General features: G+C 40.7%; 1 long non-coding RNA gene across 1 annotated transcript; it reads right to left on the reverse strand.

Moving 5' to 3' along the window:
- Positions 1–19,956: 19,956 nt before the first annotated feature.
- LOC110733792 lies at positions 19,957–22,760 on the reverse strand. Its single transcript, XR_002513669.1, has 4 exons — positions 22,355–22,760; positions 21,382–21,551; positions 21,088–21,162; positions 19,957–20,573 (listed from the first exon to the last, which is right to left on the reverse strand). It is a non-coding gene; the product is annotated as an uncharacterized LOC110733792 (long non-coding RNA).
- Between the last annotated feature and the right edge of the window lie 3,325 nt (positions 22,761–26,085).

Below are 26,085 nucleotides of genomic sequence, written 5' to 3' on the forward strand. Positions count from 1 at the left end.
ATCAGTCTGGTTTTCAGTTCTTAAAATTCAATTTTTTGATCTCGGTCCGGGTTGGTCCGGTCCGGTCCAGGGTGAACAACCCTATGTGTAAGTAATACAGTATAGTAAGATGTATGCAAATACATACGTCAAATAAAACGTTGTTAAAAAATAATTTCCAATATAAAATAAATTTAACTTAATTAAAATAATAACACATTTCTATACTATTACATGTAATTGTTTCATTCTTCAAAAAAAAAAAAATAAAAAAAAAATGAAAGGTAACGGTTTCATAAACATGAAAGTGAACCATTAAATCCTAAATGTACATATGTGTCTTGTTAAATGAACATTCTTTGATACTTTTGGTATGTAGAATCATTCTCCTTGATGTATGTTTATACCCTTTAATTTATACATACTCTTATGATATTTGTGTGCTTTTCTTGATACACATCTTTTCTCAATATGTATATCGTCGTCTTCACCTTTCTTATTTGATTAACCTGTGTAATGGGAGATTAATTTTTTGTAAAAAATAATTGTTTGTAAAATCAAACACTATAAACAAAACTGGATAATTAAATGAGCATTTACAATAAATACAAATATGAACACATTGTTGAAAATGAACATAGTTCAATATGATAATGAACAAGTATTATTGAAATCTAAATGAACATCTTTCAATATGAAAATGAACAAGTATTATTAGTCAAATAAACGTTTTTCAATACAATGATGAACAAATTAAATTTAAATTGAACAGTATTCAATATTGGTAATGAACAAGCACTAAAATTCAAATCAAGCAAACAACTTTTGATGTGATAAATTACAAGTATTAAAATTAATAAACATCTTTAGATATGAGAATGAACGAACATATTATAAGATTGGAAATGAACATACATCTTTCAATATATAGGAGAATGAATAAGTATTAAATTTCAAATGAACATCTTTCATTATGAGAATGAACATGTTATGTAGAATAATGAACATGTAAAAAAATTTTAAGTGAACATATATTTATATGAAATGTGAATGCAATAATATTTTAAGATCATAATTACTAGAGCTATATAAAAAATTTATTTTATCTTAAAATTTAGTAATCCTAATTTGAATATTTATCCTTCTACAAATGAACATGAAGTCAAACTAAAATGAACATTCATGATAAATTAAATTACTAGCCAATATTCACTAAAGAACATTTTAATTAGCAAAATAATAATATTAATTGATAATTGATGTTTAAATTCCATAAATTAAATTGATAATTTGTCTATAATTTTGTAATTATTATTTAAATGATATTTCTTCTAAAAACGAGCATGCATTCTATTTGAAATGTACATTTACAATAGTTTAAATTTACTTACCAAAATTCACCAAATAATAGTTTTAATTAATGAAATAAGTAATATTAATTGATAATTGATGCTTCAATTCCATAATGCAAAATGATAATGTGTCTTCAAAATTAGTCATATTTGAACATTAATCCTTCTACAAATGAACATGAAGTTTATCTAAAATGAACATTTATGATAGATTAAATTTACTAGCCGAAATTCACCGAATAACAGTTTAATTCACAAATACGTAATTATAAATTGAGAATTGATTTTTCAATTCCATCTATCCAATATTCTAACATGATAAACACTTCTATATCTTCAGATTCTTTGTTTTTGGTCTCTGAAACACTTTTCTCCGAAATACTCTCTCAATTTTAGAAAAATAGTACAAATGATAGTATACTATAACTATTTTCAGCAATAATAGGCATAAAAATAGTAGAATACATTTTAGAACATATAATCGCAAATATAAATAGAAAAATTAGGATTTACACTTTTTTTTCGTTCTAAAAATGAACAAGATACTTACTGTTTCAGAGATTGTTGTTGCATTAGAAAAATTTTCTCGAGATTGCTAGCCATTTGGAGTATCTTGTAGCAATTTTATACTGTATTAACGTGAAAATGTTAGAGAATGAAGATTTTGATGAGAGAGAAAATCCTAAAAATGATGAAGAGGAAGGTTGAAGAGAGAGAACCTATATATATATATCAAGATCATGTGAGAACCTAGGTCTATAATAGGCATTAGGAACTCATGCATCTAGACTGTTGATCGCGCTCAATCTAACGGCTCACATTCCACCCGCCTTATTAAGGGCAATTTTGTAATTTCACACGTTGAATGACCTTCATCCTAACTCATGCGCCGCTTCATTTTCTTTCTCTCTCTTTTTCCGCATATTCTCTCTCTTCATTACGTTTTCTCTATCCTCCTGCAAATTCTCTATTTCGATTTCTCCAATCTCATCGCATGTCGTCAATTTTGTAAATTCTCATCTCTAATCATTGTTGATTAGGCAAATTAATAGGCCAGTAAGTTGATTTTTTTCATTTTTGTTGTTTGCTTTGATTCAATTCGATTTTGAAATAAGTTTTTGCGAATTTGATTGCGAAAATTAGGATTTTTCCAATTATTTGTTTGAGTATTTGTGATTATAGTTGATATTTTAGGGATTTTTCAATTAAATGTTTGCATATTTGCAATTTTGATTGTTGAAATTATAGTTTTTCTTTTTATTAAATGGTTGTTTTGTAGTGATAGGTCTGCATCTGGACATTCATTGACAATTCGTGAGATGCTAGAGGTTAATTATGTTGAACACAATGCCACCACTGCTTTTGAAGTTTATGGTAATCTTTATTTTTGTATTAAACGTTTGATTATTTGTGGAAATCATGGAGGATTTTCATTATTTAGGGATTTTATGTGAAATGTGATTTTGTAATTTAAGTGTTCAATTACTAATTTAGAATTCAATTTTATGAGTCCAGTTCGATTATAATTGTTTGGGAGTTTTTTATGTGTCCTACGGGAGAGTTACAATTTCCTAGTATGCTCCTTCCTTCGCCTGTACCTGCACAAATAACGGAATACTCCGGCTGGGGCTGGGGTGTTCCGCCTCCGAAGATTAAGTTAGTCTCTTTCTAAATGAGGAAATAAGACAATAAATGCTTCTCGATTTGAGAGCGTTTGCAAGGGGATTTGTGTTTTGTTGGTTTGTGGGAAAATGATTCGATCCCCATTAATGAGGTCCGCCCTTACTATTTATAGTAGGGGAGAGCTGTACCTCAATTAGGGTACAATGACACGTGTCACAAAGGGATTGGGCCTTTGCTGACCGTTACAAGCTTGACACGTGGCAGGCCTTTATTGGGCCACGTGTCTTAGGGTATTTTTACCCAAAACATCTGCCCCTCACAGGTGTGACATGGATTGTCCACGTGTCACCTGTGACAGGTGTCAGACGCATGGGAGGAGACGGTTCGTCTTCTTCCCTCCCCCCCCTTTTTTTTTTTTTTTTTCAAATTTCAAGTTTTTAGGGCAGAAGGCATCGTTTCGCCTTCTGCTCCTTCTATAAGTACAAGACACCCTCTCTCTCCTCCTCACTTTGCATATTTTTCAAAAAATTTCTGAGAGCGCTCTACTACCGGCTGCATTTTTTCCTTAGTTTTCCTGCATCCAACACTTTCAAATTAAGCACATCCGGCGACCGGTTGGGTGCCCTTTCTTCAGTCTCTAAGGTACCGGTTGTCCTTGTTCTTTTTACTTTCGCTTTTGACGATTTCAAGCATTTCACCCCATCCGGGTTGCATGCCGCCTGGGGGGTCTTTAACCCATATCCCATTTGCTGAAATAGCCCCGTCTGAGGGGTTTTTCAACTTAAGCATTATGCATTCTAAACACCCCCATCCGACTTAACACCATCTGGGGGGTGTTTGAACCTTCAATAGATTTATCCTTTAACACCGCCTAGGGTACTTATGAGTTTTTATCAAGAATCGATTTCAAAAACCCCAACCGGTTTTAAAGCCGGTTGGGTCATCATCCTTGTCTCTATGGATTTTTCAAAGAAATTTTTAAAATGCGTTCAATGCACCCCCATCCGGCATTTTACCGCATGGGGGCTGTTTGAGCAGCATTTGCTTTCTCAATCATCATTCAAATAGCCCCCATCCGGCATCTAACCGTATGGGGGTTGTTTGAGCAGCCTTGGCTTTTTCTCAAATAGCCCCCATTCGGCATCTAACCGTATGGGGGGTTGTTTGAGCAGCCTTGGCTTTTTCTCAAACATTCAAATAGCCCCCATCCGGTATTTAACCGTATGGGGGTCGTTTGAGTAGCCTTTAGCTTTTTCTCAAACATTATACAAATAGCCCCCATCCGGTTTTTAACCGTATGGGGGTTGTTTGAGCAACCTTGGCTTTTTCTCAAACATTCAAATAGCCCCCATCCGGTATTTAACCGTGTGGGGGTCGTTTGAGTAGCCTTTAGCTTTTTCTCAAACATTATACAAATAGTCCCCATCCGATTTTTAACCGTATGGGGGTCGTTTGAGCAGCCTTTAGCTTTTCCTCAAAACATTCACATAGACCCCATCCGATATTTAACCGTTTGGGGGTCGTTTGAGCAGCCTTTAGCTTTTTCTCAAACATTATTCAAATAGCCCCCATCCGACATCTAACCGTATGGGGGTTGTTTGAGCAGCCTTGGCTTTTTTCTGAAACATACAAATAGACCCCATCCGGTATTTAACCGTATGGGGGTCGTTTGAGCAGCCTTTAGCTTTTTCTCAAACATTATTCAGATTGTCCCCATTCGGCATCTAACCGTATGGGGTGCGTTTGATCAATCTAACTTTTACCTCATCCGGGAATCCACCGCTTGGGGGGCTTTTGAATGAGTTTCCATTAAATATATCTGATCTATTTTTCCTTATTTTAGCTTCAAACACATTCGGAGACTTCCGCCTGTGGAGGTTTCAAACCACCATCTCAACAAATCTCAATCGTCAAAGGTACCGCCTGCATCCTATACTTGTCACCTACATCGAATAACCTTCACCTACATCGAATCCGACCGTCTCTGTTCATGTGCAGGACAGAATGGCTCAGATCAGAGTGACGGCAATCGACCCTGACTATCAGTCCGATGATGTAGTCGCTGACCCGGCTGACCCTATAAATCAAGAACAAGCCGAGGAACCGGCTGAGGTGGGTCCTAATGAGGAAGTTCCACAAAATTCTCCAAGTACACCTAGCACCCCGGGTGAGAGTATCTTGGATAGCTCTGGTTCCGGCAGTGAGGAATCCGGAGAGGAAACCGATGAGGGATCCGTAGAGGGATCCGGAGAAGGGTCAGCCGGTAATGAGGAGTCTGGCCCTGATGAGGAGTCTCCGGGGACGGCTGACCCTATAGACGAAGAAGCGTATAAGTGGCCGGCTGCTGGCGACCCAACCGACATGACCATGTCTGCCAGGGATGTGGTTACTTTAAACACCACGCTCCCCGCTTTCTTGGAGAAGAAGCCGGCAGGGGATGGCTGGGAAGTGGTTGTCCCGCCTGTTGAGGCAAGCGTCGTATGGACCGACGATGTAGACAATGCCGACAACTACTTCGGCTGTTATGAGGCGGCGTTCACAGCCGGCCTCCGTTTCCCCCTTCACCACTGCATCAAAGCCATATTAAGGGGGTACGATTTGGGCGTATGGCAGTTGACCCCTAACTCATGGGTCAACATACTTGGATACATTGCCGCCTGCGAGATGCAAGATGTCAAACCAAGCTGGGAAGCCTTTGCACACATGCATTATCTCAGCAGGGCGCCGGGTGGGTGGAACGCATGGTATACTCTGACCACGCACTCGGAGTATATGATGGCATTGGACAAACCGTCCAAATGGAGTAGCTGGAAGAGCAAATTTTATGTCGTCTCTTCTCCATCTCCTCAACTTAATCGCCGGCTGCGTAGATACAATAAGCACCTGGCTTTTCTTGGTAGGAAGTGTGCCCTGCCTCGAGTGCCAAGCGAGGCATGGGATAAAATCATGCAGAAGGGCCTCTTCAAAAAGACAACCTCTCGCCTGGATGATGGGAGTGAGATAATAGTTCCTCAGTTCTGGGTGCCCCACCCGGACTAGTTCAAGGATGAGGCATTTCTCTCCGCCTGCAACCTTAGCACCATGTTTCCTAAGAGTAGGTTTTTACTTACCACCGGCCCTAGCCGCCTGATGTTGGTATGTTGTACAAAATATTAAACATTTTGTTTTTGCAGGAGTTGCGATGGAGAAGCTACCAAGGGAAAAGACACCGGCTACCTCAGCCGCTCTGCTCCGGAAGGAGCAAATTGAGAAAAAGAAGTCGCAGCTGGCGGCTAAAGACGGCGGGGTAACATTTATTCTCTCCTTTTCACCGGTTGTAGCATCTGTATACTGTGTTGATATTAACCGGTTGGTTTTGTAGTTTTGCAGGTTGGGAACAAGGGTGTTCCTCGCTCCCTGTCTAAGATGGTCAAAAGACCGGCGGGGGACATTCCTCTGCCTGCTGCTAAGGTATTAAAGATGTCGGTCCCCCCGCCGGCTATGGCTATTTCCAAACCGCCTGCAGGAGGCAGGCCCACCACTGAAGGCAAAAGCCTTAGTGGTATTGCTCCCACCATTGAAGTGGTGGAGCGCGAAGGAGCTGGCGACTCCGGCTGGCCAAACTCAAACGGGTACTAGCTCCAATGCGGCTGGGGGTGATTCTACCCCGCAGTCCGACAAAGGTATGACTTTTGCCTTTGACCCCCCCTGGCCGCTTGGGCCTATGCGCGTAAAGACCCAAGCCTGCCAATCCGGGGAATCTTCTGGCAGCCGTTAGAATATTGGCGAGGCGTATGCTCAACACTTGACAGATAAATCTCTAATTGCAGATGCTACCTCCAGCCGGCCCAACTATCAACAGTATGCCAAGAGGATGATCCGGACCCTTACCCGGACCGAGAAAGAGGCAGTGCCGGCTGTGCATACAATCAACATTGACCGGATCACTTCTCTCCTGGCTGAGGTAAGTTATACCGGATGCATTACTTTCTTGTAATTTCTTTGTTTACCGTTTCAGTTGTTTGAAGATAGATTCTAACATTCCTCTACCGGCTGATATCACAGGTGATGCTGAGAGTTGACGGGCTTCAGGTCCCCTTGCGCAAGAAGCAAGAGGAGGTAAGGGATGCCCAGAGACGGGCATCTGAGCTCATTGATGTTTCCCAATACAATGCCATTAGATATGACATGGAAACTAAACGGCGAGAGTTGGAACAGGAGGAATTGCTGAAGCAAACTGTTGCGGCTGTTGATGCGGAGAAGGCGAGGGCGGATGCGCTAGATCTGAAGGTCAAAACTCTCCAAGCCGATCTCAAGGCTTTAGAAGGAGCTGACAAGGAAAACGCCGACCTTCGCGCTGATGTCAACCGGCTCAAAAACGAACTTGCTTATACTCAAAAGGCTCATAAAGAAGAGCTTAAAAAAGAACAAAGCCGCCTGATTGCTGAGAACGAGACTGACAACGAGGAGCGCATGAAGATCGCCTGGGGGCTCATACACCCGGACTATGACTATGAGTTCTTCGACCTCAGGTACAAGGTCCTTGGACTGGACCCGCCTGCTTCCTTCGAGGAATGGGCAGGTTTGGTTGAAGAACAAGAGGGTGAGCAGGCAGCGCAGAATCAAATGCCGGCTCAGGAGCAGGTGCAGGAGCAACAGCCGGAGCAGCAGCTTGAGCAACAGCAGCAACATGAACATCAATGAATTTTTCTTCTTTTTATTACAACTTCTTTTACCGGCCTGCGTGCCGTGTATCTCTGTATGTTTCTCTTCCGGACGGGGGTCCGGTTAACATTTTAACTTGATAATTTTTAATCTACTGACCGACGCAGTCGGTTTTGCTATTCTACTATTTTGCGTTTGAATGCGATTTTTTTTTTACTCATCCGGTTTACATGATCAGCCGTTCTATATATGCCGGATGAAGTAACGATACCATGTTATGCCCCTGAAATGGCTAACTGCTTACTCCAACAGTAGACAGACAGTCGTTTTATTTGGCAGCCGGATGGGTGATCATTGAATGATCTACTCCTGCCCCGGCTGGTAAACAGGCAGCCGTTTCATGGCAGCCGGATGGGTGATCATTGAATGATCTACTCCTGCCCCGGCTGATAAAAAGGCAGCCGTTTCATGGCAGCCGGATAGGTGATCAGTGATTGATTACTCCTTCCCCGGCTGGTACAATAAAATGCCCCTGAAATGGCCAACTGTTTACTCCAACGGTAAACAGGCAGCCGTTTCATGGCAGCCGGATGGGTGATCAGTGATTGATCTAACCTTGCCCCGGCTGGTAAACAGGCAGCCGTTTTATTTGGCAGCCGGATGGGTGATCATTGAATGATCTACTCCTGCCTCGGCTGGTAAAAAGGCAGTCGTTTCATGGCAGCCGGATGGGTGATCAGTGATTGATCTAACCTTGCCCCGGCTGGTACAATGAAATGGCGGGTGGGTTATAAAACCGTTTAGGTGGCTTTTAGATAATACCCGGTTGCAGTAACCCTCTAGGAATTTTATTTTGCCGGATGGACCACTTTTGGGTCCTTGCCTGGTGAAACCTAGATGCAATGGATCATTTCTAACGGCTGTAAGTTTCTTTTAAGAAAATGTCGTTTGAGTTATTGGATCTCTAGAACAATGTACCACCCGGAAGGAAGCTGTTCTCTTCAACGATTTCACCCGGATGGGTGTCGCCGGATGACTGCTCTTTTTGGAGCAGTGGTTTTTAACAAGTGTTCTTCCGTCTGTGATCTTGCACTAGACAGGTGCAAATACAATTGCATGAATGGAAATTATATGCTTTCATATTTCAATACTATTTACAAAAAATTACAAAATCCTTAGAAGTAGTACTTTTTCAAGTTATCTACATTCCAGGTACGAGGCAGCCGCATTCCGTCTGGGGTTTCCAGGCGGTATGTGCCGTTTCTAACTTCTTCAAAAATCCGGTAGGGTCCTTCCCAGTTTGGGGTCAATTTCCCTTGTTCGTTTGCCCTACCGGTTGCTTCAAGCTTTCGTAACACAAAATCTCCAACTTTTAGGGGGCGTTTGCGCACCCTTTTGTTGTAGGCCCTCGTCATTCGCAGACGGTAGATTTCATGACGCAAGGCGGCATTGCCCCCTTTTTTAGGAAGAGTATCCAATGCCAGGCGCATGGCTTCCCAATTTGCCTCTTCATCATATAACATGATTCGAAGTGTTGGCTCATATAATTCAATGGGAAGTACCGCCTCAGTGCCATATGCCATAAGAAATGGAGTTTCACCGGTTGACCCCTTCTCAGTAGTTCTGATAGACCAAAGAACATGAGTCAACTCTTCTGCCCAAAGACCGCCTGCCTTTTCAATCTTTTTCTTTATGCCGCCTGAGATGAGCTTGTTAAAAGCTTCAACTTGACCGTTTGCTTGAGGACGGCCAACGGATGCAAAGTAATGGGAAATCCCTTGATCTTGCAGCCAAGTCTTTAGGACAGGCGTTTCGAACTGGGGGCCATTGTCAAAGACCATGGACATTGGTACACCGAACCGGGTGATGACATTTCTCCAGATGAAGGAGTTGACATCCTTAGTTTTGATGCCCTTTACCGCCTCGGCCTCAACCCACTTGGTGAAGTAATCAACAGCCACCAAAATGTATTTTTTGCCACCTGGGGCAGGAGTGTATGGCCCCAAAATATCCATGTCCCATTTGGCAAAGGGAATTGGGCTGTGAATAGCTGTTAAATCAGTGGCCGGCTGTCTGATCAGCCGACCAAACTTTTGGCACTTGTCGCATCTTTTTACCAGATCTAATGCATCCGCCTCAAGGGTAGGCCAAAAGTATCCTTGCCGCCTGGCTCTTTTGGCTAGGGTCTTTCCGCCAATGTGCGATCCACAGAAGTCGGCATGCAGATCTTCCAGTATTTCCTTTCCCCTTTCTGGGGTAACACACTTGAATAGCGGCTGCAAGTAACCCTTTTGGAAAAGTTCACCTTTGTGCATTACGAAGCTTAATGCTCGTCTTTTAAGAGCAGCCGCCTCTAATGAGACACCCGGTAGAGTTCCGTCTACCAGGTAATCCCGGATGGGGTCCATCCAAGTGGAGCTTCGATCCAGAACTCCAATGGGTTCATGTTAAATGCTTTTCTATTCCATGACTTCCCAGAAGACTGACCTAGGCGTATCACATGTGGCGGATGATGCGAGTTTTGATAGTGCATCCGCCTGATTATTCTTGGATCTGGGTACTTGACTTAGATTAAATTCATCAAATGCCCCAGCCTCCTCTTTGACCGCCTGAAGATACTTAATCATCACCGGATGGGTGGCCTCATAGTCACCATTGTACTGGCTAACGATGAGTTGAGAATCTGAGCAGGCGTCAACTTTCCTTGCCCCGGCTGCCTTACACATGCGGATACCGGCTAGCAGGGCCTCGTATTCAGCTTCATTATTCGAAGCTTGAAACTTGAATCGTAGAGCATACTCGTATTTGTCCCCCTCTGGAGAATGACAAATTACGCCTGCCCCATAACCATTCAGCGTAGAGCTCCCGTCTACATAAACTTTCCAAACTTGATCAGTTTTATCCGGCTGTATCGCCCTTGTCATTTCAACAATGAAGTCGGAAAACGCTTGACCCTTCACTACCCGCCTGGGTTCGAAAGTGATTTCTAGACTTTGAATTTCCACGGCCCATTTAATCATTCTTCCGGATGACTCTAAAGTGGTCATAGGCCTTTTGAGAGGTTGGTCAGTGTAGACGGTCACCGGATGAGCCAGGAAATACGGTTTCAACCGCTTGACTGCCTTGAACAATGCCAGACCGAATTTTTCAATCATGGGATATCGAAGTTCGGCGTTCCGGAGGACATGGCTTATAAAATAGATCGGGAGCTGGTTGCCGTCTCTCTCAGCAAGGAGGACGGCACTCAAGGAATGATCTGAGACGGCCAAGTACATGTAGAGAGCCTCATGGGGTAGGGGACTCACTAATCTTGGCAAAGAATGCAAGTGTTGCTTCAGCCTTTGAAATGCCGCCTCAGCCTCTTCACCCCATTCAAACCTCGACCTCTTTTTGATTGCTTGAAAGAAATACAGGCACTTGTCACCTGACCGGCTAAGGAATCTTCCCAATGCCGCCAGACAACCGGTAAGATTTTGAGCCTCCCTGGCGGTACGAGGCGACTGCATGTCAATCACCGCCTGTACTTTGTCCGGATTCGCCTCTATGCCTCTCTGATCGATCAAAAATCCGAGAAACTTCCCAGACTCAACTCCAAAGACGCATTTTTTCGGGTTTAACATGACTTTATGCCGCCTGAGGGTGGTGAAGGTTTCTCGGAGATCGGCTAGATGATCCGCCTGTAGCTTTGACTTGACTATCATGTCATCGATGTACGCCTCCACATTCCTTCCAATCCGATCATAAAAGACCGAGTTCATCATTCGTTGGAAAGTGGCAGGCGCATTCTTCAACCCAAACGGCATCACCGTGTAGCAGTAGAGCCCTTGATCTGTGACAAAAGTCGTCTTCTCTTAGTCTTTCTTCCACAAGGGTATCTGATGGAAGCCGGAGTAGGCATCCATGAAACTCATCAGGGCATGGCCGGCTGTAGAGTCTACCAAATGATCTATCTTTGGAAGCGGGTAGCTATCTTTTGGACAAGCTCTGTTCAGGTCCGTGTAATCTACACACATCCGCCAGGTTCCATTCGGCTTTTTCACAAGGACGACATTGGCTACCCAATCCGGGTAGTAACATTGCCGGATGAACCCAGCATCTAAAAGTTTCTTGATCTCGGTTGCTGCCGCCTGGGACCTTTCCTCGCCATGGTTCCTTTTCTTTTGCCTGACCGGCTTCTTCTTAGGATCCACAACGAGTTTATGAACAGCAAGATCCGGACTTACACCCGGCATCTCTTCTACTTCAAAGGCAAACACATCTTTGAACTCCTTCAGCAAAAGGAGCAAATCTGATCCCAAACTTTCAAACGCAACCGTTCCAATCTTGACAGTTCTGTCTAGCCGGCTGTCATCAAGGACAATGTCAATTATTTCTCCAGCCGGCTGGGGGCGAAGGACGTCTGGCCTCTCCCCTGACAGTGATTGCTATTGTTTCTCCTTCACAGGCGCCAGTTGGTCCGCCTTCAAATTCAACTATTTCTTTCTTTTGACCGTCTGTGTCAAGCGTTGGTTTGATGTCCGAGAGGTAACATTCTCTCGCCATCTTTTGGTCCCCACTCAAGGAACCGACTGTGCCATCATCCCTCTCAAACTTGATCAACATTAGGGATGGGATGATGACTGCTTTTGAGATGTTAAGAGTTGGACGACCAATAATCAAGTTGTAGGCAGTCAGCTCTCCTACAACAAGAAACTTGACAACCATGTGCCGGCCCTTTCCCTTTTCTCCGAACCGGATGGGTAGATCAATCATGCCCACCGGATGTACTACTCCTCCCCCAAAACCTACAAGGGGGTATGAGGCCGGATGCATGCTAATGGGCTTGTACTTGAGCTTTTCCAAGCACCGATAGCTTATGAGGTCAGATGAGCTCCCGGTATCAATCAAGATCCGGCCAACCCTTTGATTGGCGATTTTGCACTCGATGACTATGGGGTCATCATGAGGCCGCCTGACCTCTCCTCTATCTTTCTCGGAGATGTTAACTTCCGGAAATGAATATTCAGACGACTGGACCTCATCCACTGAGTTGACCAGTTTTCGAATGTTATCCTTTGTGCCCCGGATGGTAGGCCCACCTCCCGCAAATCCACCGGCTATGGTCAGGATGGTTTCCTCATCCGTATCCGATTGAGTAGCCGGCTTCTTTGGGGGTGGTCCTTTTACTTGTTTGGGAGCACCCTTTGACTTGGAAAGGTATGATTTGAGAGCCCCCTCATCAGCCAGCCGGCCAAAGAGCCGCCTGAGGCTAAAGCAACCCTCAGTGTCATGGCCAATTTCCTCATGAAAAAGGCAATATTTACTCTTATCCCGGGCGCTTAAGGGACTCTTCATAGGAGCCGGTTTTTCAAGATTCAACCGGTCCTTTACTTCGTTGAGAATGGAGGCACAATCCTTGTTGAACTCGTACTTTGGTACATACGGATCCGACCTCTTTCTTTTCTAAAAAGGTTGTCCGGATGAGTCTGCTGCCCATATCCCCTTTCTCTTGTCTTCATTTTTGGCCGACTGGGTAGACCGATTCTCTTTTTTATCGGATCTTTTGTAATCCGTTGGAAGTTTCACAGCACACAATTCCATTGCCTGAATGTAGGCCTCCGCCTTCATGAGCGCCTCGTGAAGAGTAGAGACCCTCTTCCTAACCAAGTCAAACTTAAAAGTTGATCCGTCTTTTAAGCCTTTAAAGAAATCAGTATAGGCCACGTCATCAGACAATCCATGGATTTGGATCCTCATCAGGTTAAACCGCCTAACATACGACCGGAGCCCCTCTTTATCTCCCTGTTGGATTGCCCCTAGATCAAGGCTTGTTTTCTTGGCAGGGATGTTCATAGAAAAGTTGGACGTAAACCAGTAGGCCAAGGTCCTGAAATTATTGATGCATCCGGCTGGGAGGTTACCAAACCAACGTTGAGCAATCCCTTTCAACGTTGCCGGGAAGCACCTGCACCATGAGGCGTCATCCAAACCCTGCAAATACATCAGGTTGGTGTATGCCATGAGGTGATCTTCCGGGTTGGTGGTACCGTCATAGGCACCTACCAACACGTTTTTGATCTTAGCCGGCTGGGTCATCTCGGTTATTTCCCTGGAAAACGCCGTGGGCTGTTCCCCAAGGTTGAGCAGCCGGAGCTGCCAGTCCATAGGCTGGAGAGGTGGCTGCTACTGCCCCCCGAAAAGACCCGGCTGGGCATAGGGAGATCCAAAAGGCGTGTAGGGTGCTCCATGCAATGCCAGTTGGATCATATGAAGGTCGGATCGAGCGGAAACCTCGCTCGTCCGGCTGTCATCGTTTGTTCTCGAGTGCCTCCCTGATGTGGCATTGAAGCTGTCTCGAAAGGTTGACGTTGATGCTGACTCGGAGCGATGATGAATCTTTTTATCCTGAATGAGCGTCCGGGCGTCAGAATAGACTTTCTTGGTTCCATCCGGCTGAATGTGCCGGACGGGCTTTCTGACTCCATCTATGGGAGTGTGCATCTTTGAGAAATCAAAGGGCCTAGCCGGCATATTTGACTTCGGATGCGGGGTAGATGCTCTACCCTTTACTGTTTTGGCCGTCTTTTTACCAAGACGCCTTTCTTCCGCCTGACCCTTACGGGGGTCGGCTGTATTATCTAGAAGGCCTTGATCTCTCCTTTGAAGCTCATCATCATGTTCATGAGTTCATCTCTGGAGACTGGGGTGGCTCCCTCTGAAGCAGGAGTCAACCCAAGCGGTCCCCTGGTAGGATGATTTGGGCCTGCCTGCTGCTCTGCTCGTTCCCTCTTGTCTTTGGAACGAGTATGCTTGGTTTTGAAGGAACCATCGGCTGCTGTGTAGGTTTCAATCTCATGATTGTTGGCTGTGTCTTGGTCCGAGTGGACCTCAGCCTCACCAGCAGGTTGACTACTTTTACCCGGCTGTACCGGTTCTGAAGTCATCTAGAAAGTACTCTCCCCACAGATGGCGCCAGATGTTTGGGAGTTTTTTATGTGTCCTACGGGAGAGTTACAATTTCCTAGTATGCTTCTTCCTTCGCCTGTACCTGCACAAATAACGAAATACTCCGGCTGGGGCTGGGGTGTTCCGCCTCCGAAGATTAAGTTAGTCTCTTTTTAAATGAGGAAATAAGACAATAAATGCTTCTCGATTTGAGAGCGTTTGCAAGGGGATTTGTGTTTTGTTGGTTTGTGGGAAAATGATTTGAGAGCTGTACCTCAATTAGGGTACAATGACACGTGTCGCAAAGGGATTGGGCCTTTGCTGACCGTTACAAGCTTGACACGTGGCAGGCCTTTATTGGGCCACGTGTCTTAGGGTATTTTTACCCAAAACAATAATATTTACTTTTGTGCTTATATTATTTACTCTTTGAGTTGATAATGATTAAATTTCGCGTTTTGTTGTGTGGTGTTGATGTTAATGGTTGCCCCTGAAGCGTTGTTGTTTGGTAGTAGTAGCAAGGGTACTGCAGATTTTTGTTGTGGCCTTGGGCGTTATGTGAATGGTGTGGGTCTTTGTAGTCAGGGAGCGAGGTTGTGGTGCTGACTGGATGTTGTTTAGTGGTGTGGTTCTTTGTGGTCAGGGAGCAGGGTTGTGGTGTTAGATGGATGTTGTTGAGTGGGTTAGGGGCTTATTTACGAGGCAACCCCCATTAATCTCCTAGATAAACAGAAATGTTTCTCTCATTGGTAAACTTGCATTTATATTCACGTGTTTTTGTGCCAGCTCATCAAAATAATTTAAAAACAGCATAAAGGTTCCGATTTGAGCCAGAACCCAAACGGGGGACGCGAGAATTCTACATCTGTAGAAAAATGTGTTAGCCGAATCAATAGGGTTTGTCGAGAAAGACTTATAATGGAACCCACCAGCAGCTCGATAATAATAAAGCATTTCCTATATTACACGAGGAAAAATAAAAGAAAATAAAAAAAAGTGGACATATGCTCCGTTAATTTTGCCGTGAACATCTAACTTTTTCTATCCTCTCCTCACCTCCCATGGGCCATGGCCACCATTTCTCCTCTGATCTCAAGTTTCTCTCTCCTCCCCTCCTCAATCAAGAGAGCTCATAAATAGGTTTAATGGAGAAATCAGACTTTTTTCTTTCTCTCTCCTGCCCTCCCATGGCCACCGTGTCCTGGAGAAAGCTCGTAAGCTACTTCAATGGAAAAATCTGATTACTATTTCAGTTGAGGTCGTGATGATACTAAGCTCAGAAGTTGATTCCATGGAGAAATTATTAGAGCTATCTTCAAAGAAAACCCTAAGAAATAATATATAATGAAGGAAAGGGTTAACCCTAAAGGGTAGGTTTTTGGATCCTCATTGAGGCATTGATCTGATTTAATTTCACCATTGAAGACTTCATCTAGAAAGCTCCATCAAACTTTGGTATTAACATTAACGGCACATACCACGTTATATACTTAGATGTGGATTTTACAAATATACCCCATCTTTGCCACAAGAGTTTACAAAAATAACCCGGGTGAAATCTTATAAATAAAAACCTGACAGTTTCTTTATATCCCTGTGACCCCTTCACTGAATTGGCTATAATATTCAGCGTATTACCCTTGGTTTAACAATTGCGTTTACTAACTATATATACTCTATAATAGCCTACTTGCTCAATAGGTAGAGCATTGTGCAAGTGCACAAAGATGTAGGTTCAAATCCTACGTAGGTTTTTCTAACGCTTTAAACCATTTGATTGTAGATATACTTGTTCCGGGTGTAGTTTTGAAGCTAGGTTGGTGGTCAGAACCGGACTTCAGCTGGGATTGCCTGCACAATGAGCGGTGGTTACTACCCTCGGGGGTGGACTCGAGGAATCCCCCTCTAATGCTTAAATTAGTAATGCTTTAGATGAATGATAATGGATAAGTGATGAAATGCGATCGTCTAATCTCTTTTCCGTTGTACTTGGCTTGCTATTTATAATTAAACTATTCCTTGTGCTGTGGGCTGGAGCCTGTTGGGGTCAGCCATGAGGTTGAGCCCTTGGGAGATTATCCCTGGCTTGGGGCTGGACTGGCGTGAGCGCACACCTCGCAAGTGGTGCTGGGAGCGCGGGTCAGCTCAGCGAGAGCTACTCTATACAAAACTTTTTAAGATTTTTATATATACTTTTAAGTTTCTCTAATTTACTTTGGAGTAATAACATTTACTTTTGAGTTAATATTATTTATTTATGTTAATGATATTTTAATTTAATTACTTTTTAGCGTTTTGTGTTTACTTTTCAGTCATTATGATTTACTTTTGAGATATTTTGATCATCTACTTTTGATTTCTTTTTTAGTTATTTTGATTTACTTTTTAGTTTTTCTATGTACTTTTGAGATGTTGTGATTTACTTTTAGAATATTTTGATTTACTTTTTAGCTTTCTAATTTACTTTTGAAATGTTTTTGAATTACTCATGGCGAAGTCTTTTGGGATCAAAATTTTTGCTTATTAATGGGCTAGGAGTATCGGGACTGGTTAGAAGGTGAGGGTCTGGCTGTGGTTACCAGGGAAACCGAATATAGCAGCTCCAGACCATGGTCCAATTTATGATCCAGACCTGAAAGTTGCTTACCTGAAGATCCCAGAGTGAGGGGAATGGGACATGGATAGGCTCAATTCCTTATTTTCATGCACTGACCGAGAGAACATACTGCAGCTACTCCTACCAATGGCTAGACATGATGATACTCTTTATTGGTGGCCCACCAAAAGTGGAGAGTATAGTGTTAAAACAGGCTACTGGTTAGGCAGGCTTGGCGTGCTCTCGGATGCGGATGTTTTAGGGCAAGTGGATAACAAAGTGCTCTGGGCTATTGTATGGTGCAAGAGTAGGAAACCAAAGCCGAATCATTTTATTTGGAAGGCCTGCAGGGGTAATTTAGCTGTGAAAGAGTTGTTGTTCCATCGTCATATCTCACCAAATGCAATATGTAGCTGCTGTAATGCTGCTTCAGAGTCTGTAATCCATGTTTTATTCGAGTGACAGGCCGCAAATTGGGTAGGGGAGGGTAGCAGCTTTGCTCAATTAATTAATGATGCCCCTACCACCTCTTTTATAGATAGACTTCTGTGGTTTGGTTTTAAAGATAGACTTCTGAGCAGCAACAACAACACGTCCCCTCCCCCCATCTTGCAGCAGTAGCTCCAGCATGTTCAATGACTCGGTTTCAATGGTTATTTATCATGTTCAATGAATTCGTTATACATATACTGTTAGAATTTTTTTTCCATTATTTGTTTACTTTTCGTATTATTCTATTCACTTTTTATTTGAAAACCTTTACTTTTAATCTCGTATGCTTCTTATTTAATTATTTTTCGATTTCGTATAATTTACTTTTTATTTACTTTGGAGTAATAATGATTTACTTTTGACATATTTTGCTCTACTTTTGATTTCTTTTTGAGCTATTTATGTTATAAATATTTTGATTTACTTTTAAGATATTTTGAATAACTTTAGATTGTTTTATAATTACTTTTAACAGTAACTTAAGTAAGAATTGAACCTACACCTTAATAATAAACCCACATGCTCTTTCGTCAAATGAGCAATTATTTTTTGCTCATTTGTCAAATGAGCAATTAATTTTTGTTCATTTGTCAAATGAGCAAAAAAAATTCAATGCTCCTTTGTCAAATCAGCAAACTATTTAATGCTCATTTGTCAAATGAGCAATTAATTATTTGCTCATTTGTCAAATTAATGCTCATTTGTGAGTGTGTTTGAATGTTTTAAATACGTTAGCCTACTAGCTCAAGGGTAGAGCATTGTGTAAATGCACAAAAGATGTGGGTTCGAACCCCACGTAGGTTCATTTATGTAATGTGGAAACACAAGTTTGTATTACAGTTTAATTGTAACAAAGTTTATATAGTTATAAATCATTTCAAACCATTTTTTTGCTCATATAATTAGTACGAATTTGATTTTTTTTTAATTAATTTTGTTTATAAAGATAACTGATATGTCGTGTTTTGTGTATATTATTTGGCTTATTTTTAGTTTGTTTTGTTAGTTTAGTTGAGTATTTGAGTCCGTTTTGGCGTATTTTGCTTTAGTTTGGATAATTCGATGGTTTTATGGGTAGTTGTGTTGTTTTTGATGAATTTCAGGAATAATGGAACTAATTTGGATGAGTTATGGATCTATGAAGTAAGCCAAGACCCATGAATCTTGATGATTGAAGAAAAGGCAAAATAGGGAATTTTAGAGCTAGGCACGGCCGTGCCTACTCTGAGGCACGTCCGTGCCTCCAAGCCAGATGCATCACCCTTTGTTTCGACCCTAGGCACGTCCGTGCCTAGCAGGAGGCACGTCCGTGCCCATCAGAGCAGCCAGGCACGTCCGTGCCTGGAAGACAGAAACTGCAACAATTTTTCTACGTATAGAGGCACGTCCGTGCCTATGAAGAGGCACGTCCGTGCCTCCTGGGATTCTTGTGCGCCAAGGCTTGGCCGATTTTCTTATCTTTTTAGGCTTTTATAAATACTTTTTAGCCTTGTTTTTTGGGAGATTCATTAAGTTTATATTATTTTTCAATTCCTATTATTAAGAACTAGTTCTCCATTATTTTTCTAAGGTTTTTGTAATTCAAGATTCAAGATTCAAGCTTTCTACTTTCAATTTTTATTCAAGATTTGGTATTTATTTTTCATCCTTTGTTATTTAATTATGTTTTCATTATTTATTATTGTTTTTGTTTCTTTAATGATTTGTGAGTAGATTCTTTAATTCAAGATCTAGTGTAGCCCTATTATTATTGATGCATGAATTAAATCTTTAAATTCTTTAATAACTTTAACAATTGAATTGCTAAATTGATTGTGATTATGCCAATGCTAGGTTAGACGTAACTATAGTATTGCGATTATTCCATTGTTTTTATCACAGCGAGAGTTGGGTATAAACGGATTTGAGTAAATCAATTTAGGGTTTGATTCTCAACACGAGAGTAGTTGGGTTTGATAATTGGAAAGTGAGAGTAATGTGTTTAATGTCTCTAATATGCATGATACCATGAGAATAGGATTGATTATATGTTAGGGAAGCCATTGATACTCGAGAGAGATCCTTGGTATTTATTAGGGTTTACTTTTCCCCGTATGATTGAAATCGTATGTTAAGGGTAGAATTACAATTGCATCGATAATAATTGTGGTGAAACTAGATCTTGGATGTTTTAAGTACTTGATTTAATCATCTTATTTAGTTTATTTTCGAATTCTTCTCATACTTAGTTCCTTAGATAATTGATTATAATTGATTCTTGCTTAGTAGAAATTCGAGTCTATTTAATTATTTTTGAACCTTAGTCTCTTGGGATCCGACCCTTACTTGCCAGTCTACATTAGTATTGGTCTGTTAGGTTATTTTTGATAGGTATGCGACACGCCTACCAATAACCTATGTAGGAATTAAACCTTACTTGCCAGTCTACATTAGTATTGGTCTGTTAGGTTATTTTTGATAGGTACGTGACACGCCTACCAATAACCTATGTAGGAATTAAACCTACATCCCCTATGAATTTGCATAGTGCTCTACCAATTTAGCTAATAGGTTTTATAATCAATCTAACCAGAGAAGTTATTGAATTCTATCAGAACAACAATGGTAGGAAACACAATCAAAACACCAATAATACTTGGACATATGGACCTATGGACTATTTAGTGTTCCTATGGACCTGCAGGAGTCTCGCTACACATAAATGAAATGTTCCAGAAAACCTATACAAGAAGGGATCTTCCCTAATCATGATCACTACTGACATACACCTATTGATTGCACCTACATTATTCAAGCCCTAAGGTACATTATCATTAGACAATAAGACGGAGCATACCTGTGTATTTGGTGGCAAAAATGGCAGTTCAGACTTGCCATAATACAACATTTAGATGCAAATATTATGGTGAGTTGAGTACTTGAGCTAGTGCATATGAACATCCTCTCGATCCTCATAATAAAGCCTGCAATTTGTTATAAGGAATTGGAAATATGTAGGAAGTTTGCTATTCTCATTTGACAAGTAATAACATAAGCAAATCAAAATCTAAGCAAATGACTTACAATCTTACATTCCAAGGTTGTTTTGCAAACAAGCAACAACAGTATAGATTTTGTGATTTTCAAACCAAATCAGTATCCTTGTGATTTTTCTTGGTAACAAGAAAGATTAAATACAAAGCCTTGGTACAAACTGTATTTGATGCACATTACAGCATTATTTGAATTTTAAAAACAAACAATAGAGATTGTTTATGTCGTATGATGTAGACTTGTGTTATACAAAGAGGAAAAATATGCAAGATTTCACCCTTAAAAATGGAACTGCTTTAGGAAAATTGTTGTTCCCTTCTCCAGATTCTCCAAAGTTACGCAGTGGATTTTCCTTAAGTAATTCAGTTTCGCAAGATAGTATTTTTGTTATAATTTGGAATGCCAAATCAATAACACTTCAATAGCAGTTTGGGAAAAACATACCTTTTGAGGTTAACTTCTTCCCTGTCCTTCAATTGGGAATTTGTAATGCTTTGAGAATCACTAGTTTGTTGCAATCTGTACGAGATAGTGAAAAATAAATCGTCAGCCTATCAAGAAGTTACGGGTTTCTCATGCAACCAGCATACTGTAAATTAAAGAACTAAGAGTTGCAAGTTTCTCATGTTACAATTTAAAAATGATGTATTTGATCATGTTACAATTCTTTGAAGAACTTATTCAGTAAAATTTATACAACTTACATTCACTTTACTAAAATGCATAATCAATACTTACTCTGAACATTCCTCATCAACAAACACCTCAATGGCAGAAGTGGCAACTCTTCCAAGTCTACTGCCGGGCCTCTGCATAACTTGTACATGGTAGATTGTTAGATCTTGCTACTGCATCTATCCAGTGTAACAGCCAATCCAAGAGCCAACAGATATGCCCTTGACTATGAGCTGCAAACACATATTTATAAGTATAAATTAAGATGTCTAGTAATGGAATGCATTCAAATCAGAAAAAACTAAATGCATGCAAGCTATCAGGAAGAAGATATTGACAATTAACAAACATCATTGATGGAAATTTCTTATTCTTAAGAGCACTAGGTTGTTATTAGCTCATGCCAATGTGCCACACATCATCACGGAATCCTTCAAAATAAGTGCGTAACCTATGACGTAAGTCACATATACTTGCAAAAATTTTCAGATCTAGCAGTATTACAGTATACTTGCACAGCCTGTAGTCTTCCTATAAAAACTCACAATTCACAACACTCCGTAGATCAAATTTCTGGTTTTCGGTTCCAAATAGGACACCGGGAACGATTTTCCACAACATTCTAACCTTGGTAGTACCATCTCATAACCTTCACCATAGAAATGCCTTCAATTATTCTCATAACCTTCACCATCGAAATGCCTTCAATTATCAACTAAAATACCAACATTTAACTTTAAAAACTAGTCCTATTAATTGCAGCATAATACAATTCGTTCATGCAATAATCAAAAACATGATTAAAGAACAAATATTCGATATCATCTGCAGCAATTATCAAACCGCATGTACCCTAATTTATCTCAGGTGGAATTTGTCGTAGCAAAAACAACAAAAATACAAATTCCAGATAAAAATTGATCATCTAAATTCGAAAATCAAAGCGATAATTAATAAACAAAATACAATGAAATCAACAGGAAAAACAATTAAATCAAACAGTAATTTCGGGAAATTCGCCAGTCAAATTACTGACCTATTGGCGTCGACAACATGAGCAATGCCCGAAATAGTATGATTGAAGAGGAGGCGAGGAGAGAGAAACCGCCGACATAAATAGGCAAGCTATGAGCGACATTGTCGTTGACAGAGACCCAGTCAGCGACCAAATTTGTGGTCGGTTTCGGACCATTGTAGCCTTGAGACTATGCAATAAGCTCCAATGTTGTAAGTATAAAAGCTTGCAGAAAAAGCTTGAGGTCCGAAAATGGCGAAAATAGAGAGGAGTGAGAAAGGAAGTACCTGGAAAGAGTTGGAAATGGAGAGAACGGAATGGATATGGAGGTCGTTTGATGTGAGTCGTTGATAACATTTGATCCTAAGGCCTAGATTTGTTCTCATATATTAGTAGTGCTCTCACATAAGGACTTGTTCTCACCGAATCCCGTATATATATTAAGGTAATTTGGCCCCTAAGAAAAAGTGTCAAGATCCACTGATGCGAAATAATAATGGAAATTCTTACCTTGTTATTTTTTTTGATTATTTTTTGAGTTTAGGGACTAAGTTTAGGAAATTTTATCTTTTTAATAATTCTATCTTTATTAGGAGTGTGTTTAGGAATCTGGCTAGTTGATTTATCTAGGATTTCTAATGTAATTAGGAATCTTAGTACTTATTTGTAGCCAATATAATGGCATTTATGCTCTTAATAAAATCAATTTTGTAGCACTGAAATTTATAAAGTTTCACGTAAGTTTGTGCTTGTGTATTCTTGGCCTAGTTTGGGTTTTAGACTCAAGATTCCAAACCTTTGAACTGCGATTGAAGGTTATATCCATTAAAATCTATATCAAATTGGTGTGGCTGATGTTTGACGAGGGATGAGTTTGACAATTCGTGTAAAAAAACTCAGTTTCAAAGGTCATATTGATCGACTTGGCTCTCCTTTGTTTCTAAAGATTTGAGGTGATTATTTTTTTTCAAATTGGTTAATTTTTTTGTCTAGTTTTCACCTGTAAAATTTGAGAATTTTTGAAGGATCATAGCTAATAAATTGGGTTCGTTTTTGATAACTGGTCAAAAATCGAACTAATTTAGCAGTGTTGAGAAAAAAAAAACTGCGACCACTTGACTTGGAATTTTTGACTAAATTTGTGGTCAAGTACTGTAGACATATAAGGATATCATCGTAAAAAAATTCCAGACGTTTTCAAGGTGTTTTGTTTGGGTTTTGGTCCTCGTACTTTCGAGGTGTTCTGGACGGGTTTTTTGTGTTTAATCATTCACTTATACATGGTGAATCAAGCTGAATTTGCGGCATTGTTGGATGAGCTCAAGAAGATTAATGCTCGGTTGGATAAGTCGGAAGAAGTTACTGCATTACTCCAGCAAGAACAACATAACCGTGAAACAACTCCGCACATACGCAATCACATAGTTGAAGAGATAAAGCTTGCTGATTTTCCCCTAGCTTCGATGGTGATGGTGATCCGGACTTATACTTGGATTGGGAGAGGAGAATGGGGCGTATCTTTGCACACAAAAATATGGACGATCATAAACGTTTTACTCACGCTATCCACAAGATCACAAGGTATGCTTCCCTTTGGTTTGATTCCATGCAAAATAAACGTGAAAGGGAGGGTAAGCCACAACTCTCTACTTGGACAGATTTAAAGGCTAAGATGAAAAAACGATTTGTTCCACGATCTTATAAGCAAGACTTATATTTGAAATTAAATTATTTGACTAATTATATCAAAGAATTCGAAAGACTTTATATTGCTTGTGATTGCAAGGATGAAGAGGAACAAAAGATTGCAAAATTTGTGATTGGTTTGAATACTTCTCTACGTAATCAAGTCCAAGTACTACCCTTGACTACTTTTGATGATGTTTGTATGATTTCTTGCAAGTTAGAAAAGCAAAAGAAGTCATACCCTTCTTTTAAACCGCAAATCGAAAATTCTGATATTGCTCCTAGTTCATTAGATGCCACGTCTAAGCATGACAAACTTGTGTCTAACTTAAAGAAAGGGCAATCTTCTTTGCCTCAAAGTCAACAAAAGATGAAACAAATTGTTTGTTTTAAGTGTCAGGGCATGGGACATATTGCTAAGCAATGTCCGAACAAGGCACTTGTTACTAAGGAGGAATACTACATGTTTTTATCTCAAAACGTGGATGAATCGGATGTGCTTGAACAACAACACCAACAAGCCTTAGTTAAAGACAAATCGCAAGATGTGACAGATTCTTATTTTTGGGAAAATCAACAGGTTTGCTATGCGGAAGATGAGCCTAAGAGCTTGATTTTAAGGAGGTCTTTATTAGCCACGCATGATGAGAAAGAAGATGAGCAAAGATCTAATCTTTTCCATTATAAGTGCCTAATTAATGGTAAAGTTTTCTCTTTTATAATTGATAGTGGCTCTTGTACTAATGCTTGTGCTTTGTCTATGGTGGATTCGCTTCAATTACCTACAAGAAAGCACCCTCAATCATACAAATGAGTTGGTTTAATGATGGCAATGGTGTGTGGTTTAAAAAAACAAGCTTTGATTGGTTTCAAATTAGGTGACTATGTGGATCAAATTTGGTGCGATGTTGTGCCAATGACCGCATGTTCTTTGCTTCTTGGATGACCTTGGCAAAGTGATAGACACATTATTCACAATGGAAAGACTAATGTCTATTCGGTTCTTATTGGAGACAAACGTTTAGCCTTGCATCCCTTACCTCCTATACGTCCACCAATGCCTAAAGAACAAAAAGGAGGCGTTAACGTTGCTCATGTGTGTTTTAGCTCGTGCCATCATGAGGTACTCGATTGTTCAAAAGATAAGAGGGAACGAAGGGACAAAATGCTCCACATGCGCAAAGGAACTAATTTGCAAGAGGGATCTAAAGTGTGGTTGTCCTTAGATGCTCAACGTTTGCATATTGATCACAAGAATGGTGAACCAATGGATGAGGGACCCTTTGACATTGCTGAAAAGGTTGGGTATGAAACATTCAAGGTTCTTCTAGGTAATGGAGTTTGTGCTACTGTTACTTCATCCGAGTTGGTACCTTGTTTGAAGATGAAACTTGAGGGCAAAATTTTTTTCAAGAGGAGGAGTATGATTCCAAATAATAATGGAAAATCTTACCTCTCTTGGAACTTTCGATCTTTACTAGCACTAGACGAAAAAGATAAAAAGGCACCGGTTCAAACCCCCCTTTGGCACCGGTTTTGAACCGTTAGGTATTTGAGAGATGCCAAATCCATGAAAATTTGGCACCGGTGCCAACTACCATGGCGTCATTTTTTTAAAAAAAATTTCAATACTATTGGCACCGGTTCAAAGAAAGAACCGCTGCAAGTAACCCCACTTTAGGCACCGGTTTTTTCTTTAAACCGGTGCCAAAAGTGTAAAAAAAAATTTAAAAACTTTTGACACCGGTTCTGGTCAAAACCGGTGCCAAAAATACCCCAAAAAAATAAAAATAAATATTTTTTTTTTTTTTTTGCATTTTTTTCACTTAAATTGATATAGAAACATTAACATATATATAAAGTTACATATTTTCATTAAAAAAGGTTGTAATATTACAATTTTCGTCCAAAAAAAAATCAAAGCAAGGAACGAAAATATCTAAGACCAGCTCCACACAAGCAGCTGAACAGAGGAAGAAGAAACCAGCCAACACACTGCGCCAACCCTCAAGCCCAGCAGGACAGCAGCAGCAGCCAAAAGCAGGCACATAGCACCAGGCAGAGAA

This window comes from Chenopodium quinoa, unplaced genomic scaffold (assembly GCF_001683475.1).
Source record: "Chenopodium quinoa cultivar QQ74 unplaced genomic scaffold, ASM168347v1, whole genome shotgun sequence".
Classification (NCBI taxonomy): Eukaryota; Viridiplantae; Streptophyta; class Magnoliopsida; order Caryophyllales; family Amaranthaceae; genus Chenopodium; species Chenopodium quinoa.